The following is a 22,359-nucleotide window of genomic DNA, read 5'->3' on the forward strand; positions in this document are numbered from 1 at the left end:
ATGGGCATTAGAAAAAATGTCTGTGAAGGGGAATGGGGGTGTTGCAGGAAATTATGAGCTGAGATAGGAGTCTCTGAGGCAGATTAGCAGGAAGCAACGTTTATTGTCCTGGCACAGACCCAGAAGACTCTTGTCCAAAGGCTGAGCTCTGAGAACAAAGGGGTCTCACCTTATATACACTTGCAAGGAGGTTACAGAAGCAAAAAGCAAAGCTCAACCCTCATATGGCTGCATGTGACTTCATTGGCTATTTCATCTCCCCAGTGCAATGTGATCTTCATGTTTCAATTCTTTAAGTTTTATCTCTCTGCTTTGCCATCCCCTCTGACAACTGTCTCATCGTCAGAACACAGCCTGTTTCTTTTCTTGTCTCCCCTTTCCTGCTACATTATTCCCCTCTTTGATGCTTGGACCTACCCAGGGTCAAAGAGCATCACCTTGATCTAGGGGTTTGTATTTTAAAAGCATCATTACATGTGCAGCTGTTTTTCTTTCTATATTGGCCTCCGTAATTGTCTTGACAGACCATAGCACCAGGGAAGCCAGACAGGGCAGTATTAAGCATATTCCTTTCTACCTAAGGCAGAAAACTACTACCTTAGGAACCCATCCTTTCTATGTCTGGGTGGGGACATGGGCAAGCTTTCTCATCTTGTCTGTGATCTCTTTTATGACATTTCCTTCAATCTATAAGCAGCAGTTGCTCAGGTTAAATTTTCCACAAATTCCTCCCTCAGAAGCCAACAAATAGCCTAAAGCCAAGCGGTTCTGATGGATGGCATTGCGCATCTTAGTGCTTTGTTTTGCCAGAAAATTGAGGGCTCTTGCAGTTTCATTAATTATAATTTCAACAACAGTCTGCAGCCTGAGGATGCGGTTGAGCATATGTAGGGTGTGATAGCCCCCGACCCGTCTTCTGCCCAGGTGGCAGGACCATAGTATTGGATGATTCGCTCATCCTTCCAATTGTCAATTTGTAAGGCACTCCTGTTTTGTCTATTTAACTATATATATATATATATATATATATATATATATATAGACTCCCAGTTTTTTTTTTTACCTTGTCTGAGGGGAAGCAGGAAAAAAGATGGTCTGATTGAGCCTAGCACATAAGACCCAAACCAGCTACCAGGTAGCACTGTATAAGCTTGCCTCACACAGATCCAGTATAGCCCCCTGGGTGCTTGCCAATCTATGTGTGTGGTAAGATTGTCCCAAACTTTCCTGAAATTAGAGAAGCTGGCCATGTGGGTGGGGCTGGGGTTCTGTATGGTTAGGAGCTCCTCATCATTGGGTCTCTTGGGCAGTGTCATTGTAAAGCTTTTGTCCTAAACAAGTAAAATCCCCAGCTGAGTTGTAGAATTGGCCTTCTGGGTGGGAGATACGATAATTTTCGATGGTGGAAGTCTTTAGGAGACAGATGTCTTTCCTGTGCTTTGGGAAAGAAGTCTCATTAAAAGGCTCCTGTGGGTCCAGCTCCCTTGCTTCCCAAGGCCAGTGGTCTCCATGTTGGTCCCCCATAAACATGGCACGAAGTGACATTCAGTGTCTGGGATTTAGACTCAGCCAGTGAGAGGAACAGGTTTTTAGCTTTGGCGGAGATGGAAAATTCACTCCTCATCTCCTCATAAAAGGAGTGAAAAACTTGATATGAGGAACTGTCATGGTAGATTATCATTTACTAATTTGAGGTGCATCAGACTCCCAGGGTCAAGGCCCTTTCCATCTATCCTTGTGCCAGTTATATGTTCCCGTGTCCAATCAGATGGCTTAAGTACAGTGAATTTACAGGGTTACACCTGCCATGGGTACATCAGGGGCAGCTGTCCCTTTGTGAAGGGGGCTCTGTGCTTAGCCCTCTGCCATGTGGCCCACGAACACAACCCCAGTTAGGACACTAATAAGAACCCGCATCATCACATGGCCAAGAGGTGTCTCCTGGCACATATACTTATCCTTTGACATATAGGCTATTTCCCAAGTGAGGCCCCTACAGCCACAGCCTGTACCTCCACATCCACCCTTGTCTGTGGCCGCACATGTGTCAAATAGCATTGACATTGGTTTATCAGGGCTAAACATCTGGGTGTGGCCGATAAGGTTCCCAGGATTGTGGATGCTCCTGATCTCTAACCATTGCTCCCAGGGGTGATAAGTGGGGTTGAAGCAGATATGCTGATTACTATGGGAGCACAATAGATAGGTGGTATGGTTGTGAGTGCATGACCCAGTGACAGAGCCTGCACAGGAATAGTGAGCATGGAAAAGCAAAGTCCTAGTGACAACACTTTCTGCCCAAGTAGTATGCATACATAGGTCACAGGAGGAGGACTCTGAGGCTGAGAAGGGAGACCATATCAGTAATTATGCATCCTGCCCAAAAGAGACAGAAGAGAGCTAATAGATCCAATCAGTGGGGCAGTTTCTGACAAACCTATGGCAAAGACTAGGGTAAGAGCTACAGCAGCAAATACTGACAAGGGTGACAATGCATTACAGTGAGATAATGTGTGAAAAACAGCCCGATTGTCCTTATGGAAAGTCAACTCCTCAAGCTTCTGCCACGTAGATTAGTCAGATTCCTGAGGTGACTAGAGCAGGGCTGTTGTCCCACCGTTTTTGATCCCCTGTTGTTTCCTGGGAAGTGGAGTCCTGCAGAGGGAGGATGCTCAGGTTCCAGAAGGTGATCCTACGTGGTGAAGCTGGATCAGGGATGCACTCCCATTCTAGAGAAGCTGGCTTGACTCGACTGTGGTGGATCCAAGGAGCAATTTCTGCTACTTTACACAGGTAAATATTTATGGGGACTAACTGTGGAGTTAGGAAACCTAATGGCCAAGAATCATGGCTCAGATGTTGATAAGGGATCATATCCCACATTGTTGACACTAACAAATGGTTCATGACATAGAGCAGGCTCCCACAAACCTGTAGTCAATGGAGCTCCCCTAAAATAACAGGCCCAATCTGGCCATCCCAGGCCAAAAATTCCCTCCACCTGCCATATGGAAGGAGTAGGACTAACATCTCCACTCTGTAGACTCCAATAAAAACGGGAGGTCTTGACTTTCAGTGTAGTGCTCCTTTTTGTTTTTTTAATCCTATCTGGGGGGTGTACTTTGGTCTTTTTTTTTTACTTTGTTCTACATAAGTAAATCTGTCTGAACCCTCACATCAGTGCAGCAGTATTCTCTGTGCTCAGCTGCCTCTTGTCTCTTTGTGTCAACTCTTGTTGTCTTAACAAATTTGTGGATTAACCTTTAGCACCAAAAATTCCTGACAGTTATTTTGACAAAACAAAAACCATTTTAAGACAGTTTTTGTAAATGTTATTAAGAATAATATTTTTAAGTTAGTCTTACTGTTATGAGCTTAGAGAATTAAGGTTTATTTTAATATCAGTACATTAAATTTTGACCTTACAAAAACCTTTAATGTAACTGGATTTTAGTTTAAGTTTTATCTCTCTGCTTTGCCATACTGTCAAAACACAGTCTGTCTGTTTCTTTTCTGTTCCTCACCACCACCACTTTCCTGCTACAGGGGAAGGTACTGGACATCATCAAGGTCACTGGGGCTGGGCAGCCTGTCATACCATGTTGTTTTTCTCTGGCTCTTTTATTGGAGGTAACCATGTTTGCATTGCATCCCTGTATTCCAGCAGGGATGCCAAGCTTCTTATGTTTTTAGTTAATTTGTGGGCCCAAGTAAGGAATCAGTGTTTTTCAGCAGAAGCAGTTTGAGTGCCTCTTACATTCTTACATTGGCAGGGAATTGGAGAAGAGAGTATGAAATAGGGTCTACCCTATATAAAATCTTGAAATATTTTCTTCTTTGAATTCAGATTAAGAAGTATCAGAGGAGATTTCATATTCAAACAATAATATTCCACTCTTGACCCCTAAAGTCATATGCTCATCTCACAATGCAAAATGCATTTAGTCTGTCCCAAAAGTCCCCAAATTCTGACAATTGTAGCAGTGCTCAAAAGTCCAGTCAGGGCTGGGATGTAGCTCAGTGGTAGAGTGCTTGCCTAGCATGCACAAGGTTCTGAGTATGATCCCAGCACCAAAAAGGAAAAGACAAAAAAAAAAGTCCAAGTTCAAAGTCTCCTCTGAGACTCAAGGCAAACTCTTAGCTGTGAGCCCCTGTAAAAAAATCAAAAGAACAACATACACACCTCCAACATACAATAAACACTGGATAGACACTTCACCTAATTCCTGCTCTTAGAATCAGGAATTCCTTCCTGTAGGTGCCTTCTGATTCAAAAAACAGCTGATACTAGGAAGTCCAGGATGGTTCAGTAAGGATGAGGGGTGCATTGGTGAAGTGAGGGCTCAGGTCCTGAAACTTGCAAATAATACAGAAAGCTTAAAGGTCCACTTTTCTCCCAGGCAGAAAATGAGTGTTTTTGCCAATTTTTGCCAATTTTGTTGTAAAATACTTTTTTTTAAAAGGAAGTCAACTACAAAAGAGGAGATGTAAATATCTGAACAATGTCCAACTGAGGGCACCTCCAATTCTGGATACTTTCTCTGGAGGGGGGGGTGCAGAAGAAGGGAGAAAGAGGGGGAGGAGGATAAAAAGGAAGGAAGGAAGGGAAGGAAATGGAAGGAAGGAGAGGAAGAGGAAGAAGAAAGCTATAAATGTTTTTTAAGTTGGAACTTAAATAATGGAAACCATTCTAAGCAATCATATCACATGATCCACTTCTTAACAATCTTTCCCTTCTCCTCAAAACAAAAACAAAGCAAAAGGTATACAACTAAAGATTAAGGGTTAAAGGAGTATACTCTCTCACAAGTATGAAACCCAGCATTTGCTTCCTGGTATTTATCACAGGCTGTATTCTTACACTGACAGTATGGAAAGAGGGAAAGCATACATATCCCATATGCACCTCAGCCCAGGCCCTGTGCTCGATCTGTATTGTGAATGGGAAGACATGGGATGGGAGGGAAAAAAGAAAGAAACCCAGCTCCAAAATCATTCCTGAAACTATACTGAAATGGTTAACAACATAGCTAGAGGAAAGCCATAAATCAGGTGTAGAGGGAGGTTTAGGAGAGTGTCTGGTTCTCGTAAAGTTCAAAGAACAGCAGGAACCAAACTAGGATATGGTCAAATGGTTGGTTGTGTGGATTGTGTTGATTGTATTCATTCATACTCATAGATAATAACCATTGTCTCACTTCTGTACCCAGGCTTGCTTGCTTCACAAAGATTGCCAGGGATTTTTGCCTTATAAGGCCTGCTAAATGTTGGAATGGGGCTGCTCTCTGAGACTCAACAACCTGTTGGTCAGAGCAGTCGCCATCTGGCTAATAAAGACTCTCCTTTAAAATCTTTCTGGGGTGGTCATGCCTCAGTTGACTTGTAACATTTGGAGGCCCCAGCGAGATCTTTTTAATGACCCCCAAAGACGCTGGTAGAGACTTGATCTCTTGGGACTCCATGAAGCCTAATGTTTAGTTCACTTGCCCATTTCTTTATTGGTTCATTAGTTTTGGGAGAATTTAGTTTTTTAAGTTCCCTATATATTCTGGTTATCAGTCCTTTGTCTGATGTGTAGCTGGCAAATATTTTCTCCCACTCTGTGGGTGTTCTCTTCAGTTTAGAGACCATTTCTTTTGATGAACAGAAGCTTTTTAGTTTTATGAGGTCCCATTTATCTATGCTATCTCGTAGTTGCTGTGCTGCTGGGGTTTCGTTGAGAAAGTTCTTACCTATACCTACTAACTCCAGAGTAGTTCCTATTCTTTCCTGTATCAACTTCAGAGTTTGTGGTCTGATATTAAGATCCTTGATCCATTTTGAGTTAATCTTGGTATAGGGTGATATACATGGATCTAGTTTCAGTTTTTTGCAGACTGCTAACCAGTTTTCCCAGTAGTTTTTGTTGAAGACACTGCTATTTCTCCATCGTATATTTTTAGCTCCTTTGTCAAAGACAAGTTGGTTATAGTTGTGTGGCTTCATACCTGGGTCCTCTATTCTGTTCCACTGGTCTTCATGTCTGTTTTTGTGCCAGTACCATGCTGTTTTTATTGTTACTGCTTTGTAATATAGTTTGAAGTCAGGTATCGTGATACCTCATGCAATGTTCTTTTGACTGAGTATTGCCTTGGCTATTCGTGGCCTCTTGTATTTCCATATAAATTTCACGGTAGATTTTTCAATGTCTTTCATGAGTGTCATTGGAATTTTGGTGGGAATTGCATTAAACATGTAGAGTACTTTCGGGAGTATTGACATTTTTACTATGTTGATTCTACCAATCCATGACCATGGGAGATCTCTCCATTTTCTATAGTCTTCCTCAGTCTCTTTCTTCAGAAGTTTATAGTTTTCCTTATAGAGGTCATTCACATCTTTTGTTAGGTTTACACCTAGGTATTTGATTTTTTTTGAGGCTATTGTAAATGGAATTGTTTTCATACATTCTTTTTCAGTTTGCTCATTGTTAGTGTATAGAAATGCTAATGATTTTTCTATGTTGATTTTTATATCCTGCTACCTTGCTGTAGCTATTGATGATGTCTATAAGCTTCTGAGTAGAGTTTTTTGGGTCTTTAAGGTATAGGATCATGTCATCTGCAAATAGGGATATTTTGACAGTTCCTTTACCTATTTGTATTCCTTTTATTTCTTCTTCTTGCCTAATTGCTCTGGCTAGGAATTCCAGTACTATGTTGAATAGGAGTGGAGATAGTGGGCATACTTGTCTTGTTCCTGATTTTAAAGGGAATGGTTTCAGTTTTTGTCCATTAAGTATAATGCTGGCTGTAGGTTTGTCATATATAGCTTTTATAATGTTGAGGTACTTTCCTTCTATTCCTAGTTTTCTTAGAGCTTTTATCATGAAATGGTGTTGGATCTTATCAAAGGCTTTTTCTAAATCTATTGAGATGATCAAGTGGTTTTTGTGTTTGCTTCTGTTAATATGGTTTATTACGTTTATTGATTGTCATATGTTGAGCCACTCCTGCATTCCTGGGATGAAGGCTACTTGGTCGTGGCGAATGATCTTTTTGATGTGTTGTTGAATTCGGTTTGCCATTATTTTGTTAAGGAGATTGGCCTAATAGTTCTCCTTTTTGGAGGTGTCTTTGCCTGGTTTTGGGATAAGTGTAATACTGGCTTCATAAAATGTGTTAGGCAGTTTTCCTTCCCTTTCTATTTTGTGGAACAGTTTAAGGAGGGTTGGTATCAGTTCTTCTTTAAAGGTCTGATAGAATTCAGCAGAGAATCCATCAGGTCCTGGGCTTTTCTTTTTGGGGAGACTCTTGATTGCTGCTTCAATTTCATTTTGTGTTATAGATCTATTCAGGTGATTAATTTCCTCTTGGTTCAGTTTTGGATGGTCATATGTATCTAGAAATCTGTCCATTTCTTTAAGATTTTCAAATTTATTTGAATATAGGTTCTTGAAGTAGTCTCTGATGATTTCCTGGACTTCCATGGTGTTTGTTGTTATCTTCCCTTTTGCATTCCTGATTCTACTAATTTGGGTTTTTTCTCTCCTCATTTTAGTCAGGTTTGCCAGGGGTCCATCGATCTTGTTTATTTTTTTAAAGAACCAACTTTTTGTTTCATTCATTCTTTGTATTTTTTTTTGGTTTCTATTTCGTTGATTTCAGCTCTTATTTTTATTATTTCTCTCCTATTTGTTTTGGGATTTGCTTGTTCTTGTTTTTCTAGGAGTTTGAGATGTATCATTAGGTCATTGATTTGGGATCTTTCAGCCTTTTTAATATATGCCGTAATGACTATAAACCTTCCTTTCAGGACTGCCTTTGCTGTGTCCCATAGGTTCCGGTAGGTTGTGTTTTCATTTTCATTGACTTCCAGGAACTTTTAAATTTCCTCTTTTATTTCATCAATGATCTGTTCATTAAGTAATGAGTTATTTAGTTTCCAGCTGTTTGCATGTTTTTTGTCTTTACTTTTGTTGTTGAGTTCTACTTTTACTGCATTGTGATCAGATAGTATGCACGGTATAATTTCCATTTTCTTATATTTGCTGAGGCTTGCTTTGTGCCCTAGGATATGATCTGTTTTGGAGAAGGTTCCATGGGCTGCTGAGAAGAATGTATATTAGGTGGAAGTTGGATGAAATGTTCTGTAGACATCAAGTAGGTCCATTTGATCTATTGTATATTTTAGATCTTGGATATCTTTATTGATTTTTTTGTTTGGATGATCTATCTGTTGATAATGGGGTGTTACAGTCTCCCACAACCAATGTGTTGGTGTTAATATATGCTTTTAGGTCTTTCAGGGTATGTTTGATGAAATTGGGTGCGTTGACATTGGGTGCATACATGTTGATGATTATTATTTCCTTTTGGTCCATTTCCCCTTTTATTAGTATGGAATTTCCTTCTTTGTCTCATTTGATCAATGTAGGTTTGAAGTCTACTTTGTCAGAGATAAGTATTGCTACTCTTGCCTGTTTTTGGGGGCCATTGGCTTGGTAAATCTTCTTCCAGCCTTTCGTCCTAAGCCTATGCTTATTTCTGTCGGTGAGATGGGTCTCCTGTAAGCAACAAATTGTTGGGTCTTCCTTTTTAATCCATTTCATCAAGTGGTGCCTTTTGATGGGTGAATTAAGTCCATTAACATTAAGCATTAGTACTGATAGGTATGTGGTGATTCCTGTCATTTAGTTGTCTTAGTTGTTTGAAGGTTTGATTATGTGTACCTAAGTTGAGGTTACTCTCTACTGTCTTGCTTTTTCTTTTCCTGTGGTTTGGTGCTGCCTGTCTTTTCATGGTTAAGTTGGGTTTCACTTTCTGTGTGCAGAATCCCTTGAAGAATCTTTTGTAATGGTGGCTTTGTGGTCACATATTGTTTTAGTTTCTGCTTATCATGGAAGACTTTTATTGCTCCATCTCTATTTTGAATGATAGTTTTGCTGGGTAGAGTATCCCAGGGTTGAAGTTATTTTCATTCAGTGCCCGGAAGATCTCACCCCACGCTCTTCTTGCTTTTAATGTTTCTGTTGAGAACTCTGCTGTGATTTGGATGGGTTTACCTTTGTATGTTATTTGCTTTTTCTCTCTTACAGCCTTCAATATTCTTTCCCTAGTTTCTGAGCTTGTTGTTTTAATGATGATATGCTGTGGGGTAGTTCTATTTTGATCTGGTCTGTTTGGTGTCCTGGAGGCCTCTTGCATCTGTATGGGAATATCTTTCTCTAGATTTGGGAAATTTTCCGTTATTATTTTGTTGAATATATTATGCATTCCCTTTGCTTGCACCTCTTCTTCTTCTTTGATGCCCATGATTCTCAAGTTTGGTCTTTTGATGGAGTCGGTGAGTTTTTGCATTTTGTTTTCACAGGTCTTGAGTTGTTTAATTAATAGTTCTTTGGTTTTTCCTTTAATTACCATTTCATCTTCAAGTTCTGAGATTCTGTCTTCTGTTTGTTCTATTCTGCTGGATTGGCCTTCCATTTTGTTTTGCAGTTCTGTTTCATTCTTTTTTCTGAGGTTTTCCATATCCTGAGTGGTTTCCTCTTTAATGTTGTCTATTTTTGTCCTGAGTTCATTTATCTGTTTATTAATCGTGTTCTCTGTTTCACTTTGGTGTTTATACAGTGCTTCTATGGTTTCCTTCATTTCTTCTTTTGCTTTTTCAAATTCTCTATTTTTGTTGTCTTGGAATTTCTTGAGTGTCTCCTGTACATTTTGGTTGACCCTATCCAGTATCATCTCTATAAAATTCTCATTGAGAACCTGTAGTATGTCTTCTTTTAAACTATTCTTGTGGCTTCATTGGGTTCTTTGGCATAGTTTATCTTCATTTTGTTGGAGTCTGGATCTGAGTATCTGTTTTCTTCATTCCCCTCTGGTTCCTGTACTAATTTTTGTAGTACAGGAAACTGTGGGGAAACTGGTTTCCTGTTTTTTCTGTCTTCCTGTCATTGTCCTTGGTGTTGTTACTGTCCCTGTATTGTGTGCAATTAAGTATTTTCTAGCTTGTAATAATAACAATGGTAATATTTAGAATGGAAGGGTGAGAGGAGATGGGAAGCAAGAAGTTAAAGAAAAGGGAAAAACAGACAAGTAGGAAAAAACAAAACAAGGAATCAAACAAGATTGTTTCAAACGTATAAACAGGGAGCATTAGTGTACTAATCGACAGTAAGCTGAACAGGCCTTAGATAGAGAGAGGAATGAAAATAAAAAATAAAAAGAATAAAGATAAGAATAGAAATAAAAAATAAGTAAATGAAAGAAATATATATATATATAAATTAAATAAAACAAAATGACAAATAGAAAAAAAAAACCCTCCAAGTTCAAATGCAATGAAGTTTCAGTCTTAATAATTTTGGTGTCCGTCTCAGTCTCCAATCCTGGAGATGGTGCCTCAGATGTTGTTCTGTAGTTGTCTCATCAAAGAGGATGCATAAAGTAGAACAAACCTGCACAAAAAAACTCCAAAAAACAAAAAAAACCCCACAAAGTGTCCCAAGTTCAAATGCAATACAGTTTCAGTAAGTTTTTCAGCATTCAGGTGTAGTTCGGTTGTTTTCTCATCAAAGGTAGGGAGAGAGAAAAAAAAGAGTCTGGAGACAGTTCTGTGAATGGTATCTGTGGCTGTGGCTTGCCTGCCCGCTGCTGTCAGCCTGCTGTTGCTGGAGGCATTATTTATGCAGATCTCAGGGGTGAGCTTAGCACTCATCTGGCCCTGCAGGCTTTGTTTACTCAGAGTTTTCCTGTGTGCGAGCCTCTGCTACAAGCTTTCCCCTTTCCAAGCACACTGGGGGAGGTGACACTGCACCCGCTTTCTCAGGCCTGCCTGTTTGTTTACAGCTCACGTGGGAAGTGGGTCTTCTCCCATCTCCTGTGGAGTTTTCCTCCTTCTGCCACTCTCACAGCTTTCCAGCTCCTGTTGCTGGGCGCGTGCCCCCGATCCCGCTGGCCCGGCTTATTTACAGTTCCGGGAAGGATTCCCTTCCCCCAATCTTGGGCGTTCAGTGTGCCCCACCCTCTTTCCCACGTGTCTTTATTGTTCTTATTGCTTATTACTCAGTTTCTCTTTTTTCCCCCGAGTGGAGGTCGGTCTGTCCAGGGGGCTATGCTCCTCTGGCCAGGGTTGTCTGTGGGACTACCACAGTACCGCTAAGCTCACCTTGTCCACATCTTCCCAAGCTGTCTGGGCGCAGGCGACTGGCAGCCTGGGGGCCCTCCTGGTTTCTCCGTTTAATGTGAAGTGGAGATGCTCTGCGCCAGCTGGAGGTGTGGAGGGGTCAAAGTTTTGCCTCTTCTCAGTGGTTTTGCCTGCAAGGTGTGTCTCCAGCGTCTCTCCAAGATTTCACTATAGGAGGCATGCTTTCTGCTTCCTCCCTCTAGCTGCCATCTTGGAATCTCCTCTGGACTTTACTTTTTTTTGTTTTGTTTTTTGGTGGGACTGTGGTTTAAACTCAGGGCTTTGCACTTGCAAAGCAGGTGTTCTGCTTGAGCCACACCTCCAGTCCATTTTTCTCAGTTTATTTTGGAGATAGGGTCTCACTTTTTGCTCAGGGCAGCCTGGACACGATCCTATTTTAGGCCTCCTGCCACAGCTGGGATAATAGGATCATATCACCACACCCATCCATTGTTTGAGATAGGATCTCGAAAACTTTTTGCCCAGACTGGTCTCTAACAGCAATTATCTGGATCTCTTTCTCCCAAGTAGCTAGGATTACAGGCTTGAGCTCCCGTGCCCAGCACCTGGCCACCTTTTCATGTCTTGTTTTCTTCTGTTGAGGCTCTTTTCTGGCCAGTTTTGCCTGCCTGGTGTCTGCATGACTCAGGACTCTGCATGTCCCCAATAGGAAGAAGAAAAATGGCTACCTTCAATGGTGAGTGGGGCTTGCCTTTCTTGCTGTTAAAATTCCATCTCCTCACAACTCTCTTGGGTAGACTCAAGGAGAACAATAGGGATTTGAACCCATGTGCCACAGAATTATTTTGCCCATTTTGAGTTGTTTTTAGTATGTATGTATGTGTGTGTGTGTGTGTGTGTATGTATGTATGTATATATGTGTGTGTTTATGTTTATATATATGTATGTGTGTGTACGTATGTATGTGTATATATATGTATGTATATATGTATTCTGGCAGCATGGGGTCTGAACTCAGGGTCTTGCATTACTAGGCATGTGCTCTATCACTTGAGTCACACCTGCAGCCCTTTTCGCTTTAGTTATTTTTCAGATGGGGTCTCATGCTTTTACCTGAGGGCAACCTGAGCTGGCAATCTTCCTCTCTACAGCTTATGTAACTGGGATTATAGAATGCACACCACACCTAGCTTTTTCTTTGAGCAGGGGAAATTTCCTGCTCAAAGTCCTTGGTAACTATTCTGCCCCAGTTCCAACTAGTTTTATATACTGACTTTGTTGTGTTTCTGTTGTCTTTAACCTTGAAGGATTCCAGGCCCATTTCCAACTTTCTTTTTTTGCCCAGGGTAGCTTCAAACTGTGATCTTTCTATCTCTGCCTCCCAAGTAGTTGGGATTGTAGGTGTAAGCCACTGCATCTGGCTTCTCACATTCTTTTATTATTATTCATTTTATGGAATAGAAAAATTAATCTGAGAAGATAATTCTGTCACTTGAATACTTCTCTGCTCACAAAGTAGCCATTTTTACGTTCTCATACTCTTCCTTGTATACCCTTACAACTCTACTTGTACTGATGAGTACATCTAAATTTTTAAGTTGGGCTATTTTTATATACTGTTGTATAATGTCTTTGTTTTGGTTGTGTTATATTCTCTTTGAGTGGATGTACCTTCTTATTTTAAGTATCTTACACTCACATTTTGCTGATTTAAGAATTTTACTTTTTTTTAGTGGTTTGAACTCAGGGCCTCATGCTTGCTAGGCAGGTGTTCTTACCACTTGAGCCACTATGCCACCCTGCATTTTATGTTTTAGGCAACACTGCCACCACAGCTTTCCTTCATTTAACCTTTATCCCAAAAGTCAGTTCTGAAAACGGTATGCCAGTTTTTTGTCTTAGCATACTCGAAGCTCAGTTTTGGAAGGCTGCCTTGACATCCTTTGCCTGGCTTGCTCTTTTGTGGTTAGAACCTCCAAACATGGCCCAGCACCACAGCCTGCTCCACACAGACCTTGGAGAAAGTTTTCACACAGGCAAAGTTGCATGCTGTGGTCCCTAGGCCTGTGTCCCAACTTGTATATTTTTGATTTACTGCTGTCCTCTTAATCCCTTTATGTAGAAAGTACTCTTGAGCAAAGTAAGCAGTAACCTCCATTCAAAGTGCTCAGCAATACTTGGAGATTTGCCAACCAGGTGTATTCTGTTCCTGTATCCCTCCTCACACCAGTGAAAGGAGGCACTTCTCTGTTTCATCTTCATTTTAAATGTAAAACACGAGAAGCCCTCTCAGGTTCACCAGAAAACTAAGAGCCTGGAATGTGTCATTCTGCTCCAGTCAAAAGAGGCAAGATGCCCAGTGGTACAGCTTGCCTAGCATGTGCAAGGCCCTGGGTTTCACCCCTAGCACTGAAAAAACCAAAAATCCCTGAATGCTCCATTGCCAGGCCTGTGCCCTGTCCTGTGGATGTCTTGTGTGCCCTGTGCCATGGATGTCTGGCGATCCCTATTGAATGATGACGTATACAGGTGGCACTGCTCTTTCCTGGTTTTCTCCTTGGGGTGGCCTCTTCTCTTCTGATGTGGTATATCTTTACGTGCACCTGAGCTCCAGGCATCTAATTAAAGTGATATCATACTCATTGTAGAGTCTTTACAGTACTCGGCGGCAAAGATGCCTTGCACAGTGTTTACAAAACAATTAACACCTAGGATAAAAGCATTTACCAAACGATATCAGAAACAGAAAAAATTTATAATAAGAATCTTACACACAATTGAAAGAAAAAAAGTCCAAAAGAATGCAAACAAAGGATATGAGGAGGTGAACTGAAAGGGGAATTTGAGATGGTTAGTACATACTTGAAATGGTGGTATCTGTTTATAATTAAGTAACTGAGAATACTAAAATAAATTATTCCTTGTTTTTTTTTTTTGGTGGCACTGGGGTTTGAACTCATTGCCTCACACTTTTTAGGCAGGCACTCTACCACTTGGGCCACTGAGCCAGCCTTAAACAACAAATTATATTACTCAAACCATGAGTTTATTTATAACCTGTTTTTGGCCAACATAAGATCAGGGTACTTGTACTCTTACATTGAAAGATTAGGAATGTAGGTAAAAACCTGGAGAGAAAGTCTACAATGAAAAAAATTACCAAAACATGCTCGGTGTGGTGTGCATGACGATATTTTCAGCACTCAGGAGGCTAACGCAGAAGGATTGTGAGTTTCAAGGTCAGCTTTCACTACAATAGTGAGACCTTGTTTCAAAAGAAAATACAAAACGTCTATAATTAATGATCATGATTAAAAATTTTTTTTGGCCTTTTCAAACAGGATTTTACTATGTAGCCCAGGCTGGCCTTGAACTCATGATCTTCCTGTCCTTGGCACCCTGGGTACTACTGGGATTACAGGTGTGCACCACCACTCCTGACTTACTAGGCTGCCTTGATCTCCTTTCTTCAGTTGCTTTTTTTTTTTTAATTTCACACTGACTATGAACCGAAAATAAAGGAAAGGAAACCACCAAAGTAGACCAACAGTAATGCTCCAAGATGCTAATGTTGAGATTTAGGCCCTCTCTCACATGCACAGTCAGAAGTGATTGTGAGAAATTTTCCCAGTCCTCCTACACATTTGCCTGGGATCATTATGATTTATTTATTTGTTTATTCATTTGTGCATACATTGTTTGGGCCATTTCTCCCCCATGCCCCCCCGCCTCTTCCTCTCCCCACTCCCTTCACTTCCAGGAAGAACCTGTTCTGCCCTCTTGTCTAATTTTGTTGAAGTGTAGACATAAGCAATAATAAGAGAGACAGCGTTTTTGCTAATTGAGCTAAGGACAGCTATACAGAGATTCCTAGCATTGCTTCCATGCACAAGTGTATTACAACCTGAATTGATTCATCTCTACCTGACCTCTTCACTACTTCCCGATCACCTTCCCATAGTGACCTCTGTCATTTTAAGGTTACTGTATTAACTCCTTTACAGTGGGGACCTCAAACAACTTTCAAGTTTTGGGTTCCCTACCTTTCCCTATTTCCCAGTACGTGTGACCTCCTCAGTGTATGACCCATGTTCAATAATATTACTGCATTTTTTTAGGTCTAAAGTTCACATTTGAGGAAGAATGTATGATTTTTGGTCTTCTGAGCTTGGCTAACCTCGCTCAAGATGATGTTCTCCAGTTCCATCCATTTACTTGTGAATGATAAGATTTCATTCTTCTTCATGGCTGAGTAAAATTCCATTGTGTATAAATACCACATTTTCTTAATCCATTCGTCAGTAGTGGAGCATCTTGGCTGTTTCCATAGCTTGGCTATTGTGAATAGTGCTGCAATAAACATGGGTGTGCAGATGCCTCTGGAGTAATCTGTGTCACATTCCTTTGGGTATATCCCCAGGAATGGGATTGCTGGATCATATGGCAGATCTATGTTTAGTTTATTAAGAAGCCTCCATATTGTTTTCCAGAGTGGTTCCTTTTCCCCTACATCCTCACCAACATTTGTTGTTGGTGGTGCTTTTGATAATAGCTATTCTAACAGGGATGAGGTGGAATTTTAGTGTGGTTTTGATTTGCATTTCCTTTATGGCCAGAGATGGTGAGCATTTTTTCATGTGTTTTTTGGTCATTTAGATTTCTTCTTTTGAAAAAGTTCTGTTTAGTTCAGTTGCCCATTTCTTTATTGGTTCATTGATTTTGGGGGGAGTTTAGTTTTTTGAGCTCCCTATATATTCTGCTTATCAGTTATTTGTCTGATGTATAGCTAGAAAATATGTTCTCCCACTTTGTGGGTGGTCTCTTCAGTTTAGAGACCATTTCTTTTGTTGTGCGGAAGCTTTTTAATTTCATGTAGTCCCATTTGTCCATCCTTTCTCTTAGTTGCTGAGCTGCTGGGGTTCTATTGAGGAAGTCCTAGCCTATACCCATCACTTCCAGAGTATTCCCTGCTGTTTTCTGTACTAACTTCAGAGTTTTTTGGGAGACTCTTTATCACTACTTCAATTTCATTTCGTGTTATAGATTTATTTAGGTGGTTAATATCCTCTTGGTTCAATTTTGGATGGTCATAAGTATCTAGAAATTTGTCCATTTCTTTAAGATTTTCAAATTTATTGTAATATAGGTTCTCAAAGTAATCTCTGATGATTCCCTGGATTTCCCTGGTGTTTGTTGTTATCTCCCCTTTTGCATTTCTGATTTTACTGATTTTGGTTTTTTCTCTCCTCGCTTTAGTCAGATTTGCCAGGGGTCTGTCAATCTTGTTCTTTTTTCAAAGAACCAGCTTTTTGTTTCATTGATTCTTTGTATGGTTTTTTTTGGTCTCTATTTCATTAATTTTGGCACTTATTTTTATTATTTCTCTCCTTCTGCTTGTTTTGGGTTTTGCTTGTTCTTGTTTTTCTAAGAGTTTGAGATGTAGCATTAGGTCATTGATTTGAGATCTTTCTGTCTTTTTAATATATGCACTCATGGTTATAAACTTTCCTCTCAGGACTACCTTTGCTGTGTGCCACAGGTTCTGGTAGGTCATGTTTTCATTTTTGTTCACTTCCAGGAACCTTTTAATTTCCTCTTTTATTTCATCAGTGACCCATTGATCATTGAGCAATGTGTTGTTCAGCTTCCAGTTGTTTGCATATTTTCTGCTGTTGTTTTGTTGTTAATTCTAGTTTTAATTCATTGTGATCAGATAGAATACATGGGATTATTTCTATTTTTTTAATATTTGCTGAGGCTTGGTTTGTGCCCTAAGATATGATCAATTTTGGAGAAAGTTCCATGGGCTGTTGAGAAGAATGTATATTGTGCAGAAGTTGGATGAAATATCCTGTAGTCATCAGCTAGGTCCATTTGATCTATGGTGTGATTTAGTTCTAGAATTTCTTTATTGATTTTTTGTTTGGATGACCTGTCTATTGGTGATAGGAGGGTATTAAAGTTTCCCACTACCACTGTGTTGGAGTTTATATGTGCTTTTAAAAAGTCCTTTAGAGTATGTTTGATGAAGTTGGGTGCACTGATAGTGGGTGCATATAGGTTAACAATTATTATTTCCTTTTGGTTTATTTCTCCTTTTATTAGTATGGAGTGTCCTTTATCTCATTTGATCAATGTAAGTTTGAAGTCTACTTTGTCTGAAATAAGTATTGGTACTCTTGCCTGTTTTTGGGGGCCATTGGCTTGGTAAATCTTCTTCCAGCCTTTCACCCTAAGCCAGTATTTGTTTCCGTCAATGAGATGGGTCTCCTGTAAACAACAGATTGTTGGATCTTCCTTTTTAATCCAGTTTGCCAAATGGTGTCTTTTGATGGGGGAGTTGAGTCTGTTCACATTCATTGTTAATATTGATAGGTATGTGGTGATTCCTGTCATTTAGTTGTTTTTGTTGTTTAAGGGTTTGATGTGTGCATCTAAATCAATGTTACTCTCTACTTTCTTGCCTTTTCTTCTTCTGTGGTTTGGTACTGCCTGTCTTTTCTTGGTTTTATATGCTTTCATTTTCTGTGTGCAAAATTCCTTGAAGAATCTTTTGTAGTGGTGGCTTGGTGGTCAAATATTGTTTTAGTTTCTGCTTATCATGGAAGACTTTTATTGCTCCATCTATTTTGAATGATAGTTTTGCTGGGTAGAGTATCTTAGGGTTGAAGTTATTTTCATTCAGTGTCTGAATACCTCACTCCATGCCATTCTTGCTTTTAAGGGTTCCATTGAGAAATCTGTGATTTTGATGGGTTTACCTATATATGTTATTTGTGTTTTCTCTCTTACAGCCTTCAGTATTCTTTCTCTATTCTCTGTGCTTGTTGTTTTAATGATAATATGTCTTTGGGAAGTCCTGTTTTGGTGAAGTCTGTTTGGTGTCCTGGAGGATTCCTGTACCTGAATGGGTATAACTTTCTCTAGATTTGGGAAATTTTCTGTTATTATTTTATTGACTATATTATGAATCCCTTTTGCTTGCACCTCTTCTCCCATGCACCTCTTCAATGCCCATGATTCTCAGGTTTGTTCTTTTGATGGAGTCAGTGAGTTCTTGCATATTCCTTTTGCATGTCTTGAGTTGTATGACTAACAGTTCTTCAGTTTTTCCTTTAATTTCCATTTTATCTTCAAGTTCTGAGATTCTGGCTTCCACTTGTTCTAGTCTGCAGGAGTGGCCTTCCACTGTGTTTTGTGTTTCTGTTTCATTCTTTTTTCTGAGGTTTTCCATATTATGGGTCACTTCTTCTTTCATATTGTCTAATTTCATCTTTAATTTATTTATCTCTCTATTTATAGTGTTCTCTGTTTCACTTTGGTGTTTATTTAGGGCTCCTATGAGTTCATTTATTTGTTTCTGTGTCTTCTCTTGTTCTTTATTTTTGGTGTCTTGAAATTTCTCGAGTGCCTCTTGTACATTTTGGTTAACCATGTCTAGTAGCATCTCCATGAAGTTCTCAGTGATTATGTGCAGGATTTCTTCTTTGAGGGTGTTTTTGTGGACATTGTTGGTTTCTTTGGTGTCATTTATCTTTGCTTTGTTGGAGTCCAGAACTGGGTATTTTTTTTCTTCATTTCCCTCTGAATCCTGTATTAAATTATTTTTTGGGGGGAGAATGTTTTCCATCCCTTTTTCTTCTTCCCATCACTCCACTTAGTACTGTGCAACTGTGTTCTTGATAGGCTAGTTGGTAGTTTCAGTCATTTGTTTTCTTTCCCTTGATTTAATTTTATTTTGTGGTTGTACTGGGTTTTTAGTTAAGTTGGAGTGCTATTTCTGTCCCTGTTCTGGGTGTAAGTTAGTATTAACTAATTCACAGGTTTAATACCTGACCAGTAGTTTATGTATTACATAGGAGACCCTTTGGTAGTAATATCTACAAGCAATGGGAGTTGGGGGGGTTAACATTTGTAAAGCTAGCTATAGAAATTTGGGGAGTTGGATATGGTAGCACTAAAGGGGGAGATGGGGAGTGGGGTGGGTGAGTGCGGAAAGCAGTGTGGGGGCTGCTGTTTTTGTAGTCCTTGAATGTGTTTGGGTGTATTTCTGTTGTAAAAGAGGGTGTTTGTGGTAGGGATTACAGGGGTTTGGGGTTGTGTGAAGTTGGTATAGTAGGTTGTTCAGTGGGTGATGAATGTGAGGGAGGGAGGGGTAGTCTGGTGACAGGTTTGGGGAGAATGGCAGGGGAAGGTGAGGGATGGGGGAAGAGAGTGGGTGAGAAGGGGCAGAATGAGTTGTTGGAGAGGGGAGCAATGGATTTTTGCACAGGAGAAGGAGGGAGAGTGAAGGGGGTGAGAGTAGGGATGAGAGGATGATGATGGTAAAGTTGATAGTATAGAGAAAGAGAAAAAAATAGGAATAAAAATAAAAATAGAAAACCCACAATAAACAAACAAACAAAAAGCCCCAAAGAAATCAATGGGAAAAAATGACCAAACAAAGAACAACAACAACAACAAAAAAGAACTCCAGGGTTAGGAACAATAGAATTTCGGTCTTAGTTTAAGTTCTGGAGTTACTCCTCCAGCATCCAGTCCTGGTGTTGGCATATAAGCAGAAGCTCTGTCATAGTCTCGCCAGGTGGTTGGTTTGTGAGTAGTGTTTTGTTCTCTGTCTTTCAACTACAGCTGCTTGGTCAGCTCCTCCCCCAGTGAGGTGTGACAGTTTAAGCTTGCATGCTTCCCCCAGGTTCAAGAGATCATTTCTGTAGTCTACTAGTTGTCCTCCTTTGGAGGTGTCTTTTCACTGTGCTGAGGTCTTATTTCTTTGCCCTGCCTGCTTTCTCTGGGGCAGGGTCAGCTTTCCGTCAGTTGTCTCCCCCCACCACTGTCAGCGTGTTATGATGATTTGCTGTTTATTTTTCAGTTATGTGGGGCAGTTTGACTTTGGGTGCTGCTCACTGGCTCAGGAGATGAGCTCTGTTTTGGTTGCTTTTTGAGTTGGCAGCTGTCTTGTCCAGGAGCCTCGTTGGCCTGCAGGGTACTTGAAAGCCCATGTGTGTGGCCCATTCTGGTGTTGCTTGGGCTGTGAAGGTGAAGGATGTTCCTTGGTCAGAGTGAAGTCCCATAGGGTATTTGAGAACATGACATGAGTTTTTCTCAAGGACTGCTGTGGTAGTCCCAGCATTCATATGAGAAACATGTATTTGTCCTTTCCAGGCAGCAAGCTGTCTTCCTTGACCCACAGAAGGCTCCTTTAGTAGTTCACTTTACTTGCTGTCATTCTCCTGACCAGATGCTAGGCCCTTGACAGTGGCCCATGAGTTGATGAAACTATAACAAGATACTGTGATGGGGTGCCTGCATGGCCATCAGTCCTGCATGTGGTTAGAACATCTGTGTTCTCTCTCAGTCAAAAGATTACCACTCACTGGCCAGATCGTGGCCATGGCCCAACATGCATCTGCTTGCTTTGCACAGCTTTCAGTAAGCCATAACATTTGTAGGTGGCATTTCTGAGAGTTGGCCTGCAGGTGGCTCTAGGAGAAGCCAGAGCTTCCTCTGTGGGACACTTCGTCCCTCTGTTCAGCTCATTCATTCACATGGCTTGCTGGGTCTGGTCTTGAACAAACCACTTCCATTTGGTAATTGAGCACTGTTGAGCCTTCCGATTTAATTGGTGGGGTTTGTGGCAGTTCAGGTGGCAGTGCCATGTGTGGCATCCAGCCATAAGTATCTCGCTCTCCACCAGTGCCTGATAGCAAGCAAGGACTTGCCATTTAAGAGGACTTTTGGGTGACTGCCTCAGGCAACCTAATGTTGAAAATTTGAGAGGCTGGTGCACCCCAGTGGCAGTGTTCTTTTGCTACAGACTCCAGTTAGCATGCATTAACTTTGGGGACCCCTGTGACATGAAGGGTTTTAAAGCAGTGCCTTGGCCATAGCTTATTGAATGGCTCCCAAGGTCTGCAGTTGCAAAGGTCTCACTAAAAAGTTGATGGTTTTGCTTGTCACTTTGAGGATTCTAAGAGAACACCAAGGTCCAGTACATGCTGTCCTCTGTCTCCAGATGCCTATCAGCTGTTGGGCTTTCCCTTTTCTTAGTGGGTACCAAGAAGATTAAAAAATTTTGTGAGCCAGGTGTGGTGGTGTACACCTGTAATCCTACCTACTCAGGAGGTGGAGGTAGGAGGATCACTATCAGAGACCAGCCCAGGCAAAAGTGTGAGATTCTACTTGAAAAACAAGCTGAAGCAAAAAGGGCTTGGGTGTTGAAGTGTCTAGTGGTAGAGGGCAATTTCGAGCTCCAGTGCAGCGAAACAAACAAAAAAGAAGGAGAGGGGAGAGGAGGGGAGGGGAGGGGAGGGAGAGGGAGACAGGAGGAGGGGGAGGGGAGGGGAGGGGAGGGAGACGGGAGTTGAACAGAGAAAAAGAAGGGTTTTTGTTTTTTGGTTTTTTTTTTTGCTTGACCGTATCTGGGATTTGTTTTGTCTGGCTTCTTGCCCAAGTGACCTTGGCATTTACCCAGAAGGCCTTTTTGCCCACTCATCTTGGACTGTTACATAGTGACAAGATGGCTAGTAGCAAATGAGTCCTGAACTGAAGTAATGTTCTTTTCTCCATTTAGTAGGAAGTACTACTTTCCTTGAAGTGCTGGCTGTGGCTCAGGTAGCTTAGGTGGCAGGCAGCAATGGGTATGGGTCACAAGCAATGCCAGGGTCTCTGCCAGCTGAGATGGCCCAAAGGGCCATGCCCACACACAGATAAGCACCACGGTCCCCAATGTCAGCAGTTTAATTTTTTCCCCATCTTGGAGGGAGGGTAGGGTCACTGGTCAGGGCCAGAGACTTCGGCTCCACCCTTTCTGTAATCCTTTCTGTGGGTTTGGTGCACGTCTCTCCTTTAGATGGCGAGTGTCCCCTTCTTGGGGGCCCACATTGTGACTGTTGGGACTATATGAGGATTTCTTTCCTGTTCCCTCTCAGGTTTCTTAGGTTCCATGTGACCACCCACTTCCTGAGTGCTCCAGCCCGGGAATGAGTAATCACATACCTGCCTAACAACTGGGGGTTGTGAGCCAGGCCCCCGTTTCCATGTTCTATTCTTCCTGCCTCAGTTCATCTGTCCAGGGTGACCTGTGTCCCACTTACCACCCTTCCTTTCCAATCACTGCACTTCTAGGCTCACGTCTCCACTCTGGGCCATCTCCTGGGGACTGTCATCCCTCCCAGAAACAGGTTGGTTAGGCCAGAACTCCTGACCATACTCTGCTCGTTCTGTGGAGAGGGT

At 41.1% G+C, this 22,359-nt stretch overlaps 1 non-coding gene across 1 annotated transcript; it reads left to right on the top strand.

Annotated features, from left to right (window-relative positions):
* Window positions 1-4,826: 4,826 nt before the first annotated feature.
* Window positions 4,827-4,955, top strand: LOC141418362 (small nucleolar RNA SNORA51). The gene has a single exon (XR_012443017.1). It is a non-coding gene; the product is annotated as a small nucleolar RNA SNORA51 (small nucleolar RNA).
* Window positions 4,956-22,359: the final 17,404 nt, after the last annotated feature.

The sequence above is a fragment of the Castor canadensis genome, chromosome 16 (genome assembly GCF_047511655.1).
Source record: "Castor canadensis chromosome 16, mCasCan1.hap1v2, whole genome shotgun sequence".
Classification (NCBI taxonomy): Eukaryota; Metazoa; Chordata; class Mammalia; order Rodentia; family Castoridae; genus Castor; species Castor canadensis.